General features: G+C 43.3%; 1 protein-coding gene across 1 annotated transcript in view; it reads left to right on the forward strand.

The window, feature by feature from the left end:
• The window catches only part of LOC106811807 (protein IWS1 homolog), a 46,626-nt gene that overhangs the window by 31,717 nt on the left and 12,696 nt on the right, over positions 1-2,213 (forward strand). The gene's annotated exons all lie outside the window — the stretch shown is intronic.

Raw genomic sequence — 2,213 nt, forward strand, 5'->3', positions numbered from 1 at the left:
CTTTATAATGAAATTGGGAATAATTCACGACCCTCTCATAGACCTCCCCCTCCCACCCCGTCCAACCGACACACCTCGTCATATACAAAGCATATCTACACACACACACACACACACACAAATACACACACACGCACGCACACACACGCACGCGCACGCGCATATATATATATATATTTTTCTTAAATACATTTTATTTATTTATTTACATATATATACGCGTCACGTCATGTTTTACACTTCCGTACTTACTTTCCGCCGCTCCATCGCCGCCGGCCACACACACTCGCGATTCCAACCCCCTGTCGTTAGAGTTGCGTACCAGTAAGCGCAGCGGTGAAGCCTTGAAGTATGCCGCCGCTCACTCTCACCCACCACGACGGCGTGCGTTAATAAGCACCTACCTACTCCGCCCACTGATGGTGTCTAACACAGACGCCGTGACGTTGATACGGGACTTGATTGAAAAGCTGCTGGTTAGTTGTCGAACTCTTGAATCGTGCAGATTTAACAAGGAGATCAGGGAAATACTTCTTGCCAACGTTTCCAGAGCGGTACACTACAACACAGAATTAACACTACATCACACGTAAATCACTACATCACAGGAGCAACACTACATCACAAGTAAAACACTACATCACAGGAGCAACACTACATCACACGTAAAACACTACTTCACAGGAGCAATACTACATCACAGGAGAACACTACATCACACAGAAAACACTACTTTATAGGAGCAACACTACATAACAAGAACGACACTACGTCACTCGAAAACTGGTATAACACAACAAAGTTACAAAGTGAACACTACATCACGTTATTAGAACATTCTTACATCGCATGCCGGGCGCGTCGGCAAAACCATCGTCTATTGCTGACTCATGCAACTCTTCTACTCCATCCTCATTCCTGATGAAAATATACGCATCCGTGGGCTTATATCACATTTAGCAAATAAGTTCCGTATTCATTACCCGGCGAGATGCTACATATATATGTATGTATGTGTGTGTGTGTGTGCGTGCGTGCGTGCGTGCGTGTATGTATGTATGGAATGCGCATGTAGTGACAGTCTCTTGTGGCGTGGGGCTATTATATTAGACAAACAAGATTGCAGGTCACTCACACGCTCACATTAGCCGCGTCTCTGCCAAATAGTGACACACACGGTATAAGCATATTCCACGCGCGTTGGTTGAACCAAATTAGTTCGTATATCGTCCCGAGAGAAAGGACGTTGACAACACAAGAAGCAAATGGTCGTATAATATTTCACGACCGGTTACGCATGATTAATATATAACCGTATTTATTCAGGAAACAATCGCTTTTGGAACGAATTCTCGAAGGACGAATAATTATGCGTTGATGACTGTAAACAGTTACGTGAACAATATTATAAATAGAATACCAACATTTCGGCTGTCATATGCCATTAATGATCGTTGACAACACAAGAAGCAAATGGTCGTATAATTTTTCACGACCGGTTACGCATGATTAATATATAACCGTCTTTATTCAGGAAACAATCGCTTTTGGAACGAATTCTCGAAGGACGAATAATTATGCGTTGATGACTGTATACAGTTAAGCATGCAGCACACTTCACCATTTTCGTTGCTCGTACAAGCAATTTTCGTGGTCGGCAATTTTTGTGGCCTTTGCCGCTTCACAGCACACGTCACCACTGAGTGGTGACGTGTGCTGTTGACGGCAATTTTTCTTGCCAGATGTTGTAGCTTTAACCCATTCACATACAGTTATCAAATAAAGGAAATATATACAATCAACATTTCTGTTACTTAGGCCTAGGGGCCCTATATTTGTATAGATTTATGTCATTCTACGGCGGCACCAGAGGACATGGATCACTAGTATACGGAACAGACGTTTGGTTGTCCAAGAAGTTGGGACACTTTACTTATGGCCATCGCCTTTAGTACTCTGTTGCTGTATTTGGGAGCTTTGATGTTAAAAAGACAAGGCATCTCACTCCATAAATCTATTAATTTTGCTTCTAACTGACTCGGTGGCCCAAGTCGATAAAATTGGGCCCGCCATTTTGAAATCATGTGACGGCAGCGCTAATTTTGATTGGTCTGCGAGTGATTTTGTTGCCGATTGCCGTGGTGGCCTTGGTGCACAGTGCACACTTCACCAAGTTGCCACCACGAGCAATTTTCGTGGTGAGAAATCAAACC

Source organism: Priapulus caudatus, unplaced genomic scaffold (assembly GCF_000485595.1).
Source record: "Priapulus caudatus unplaced genomic scaffold, Priapulus_caudatus-5.0.1 Scaffold577, whole genome shotgun sequence".
Taxonomy (NCBI): Eukaryota; Metazoa; Priapulida; class Priapulimorpha; order Priapulimorphida; family Priapulidae; genus Priapulus; species Priapulus caudatus.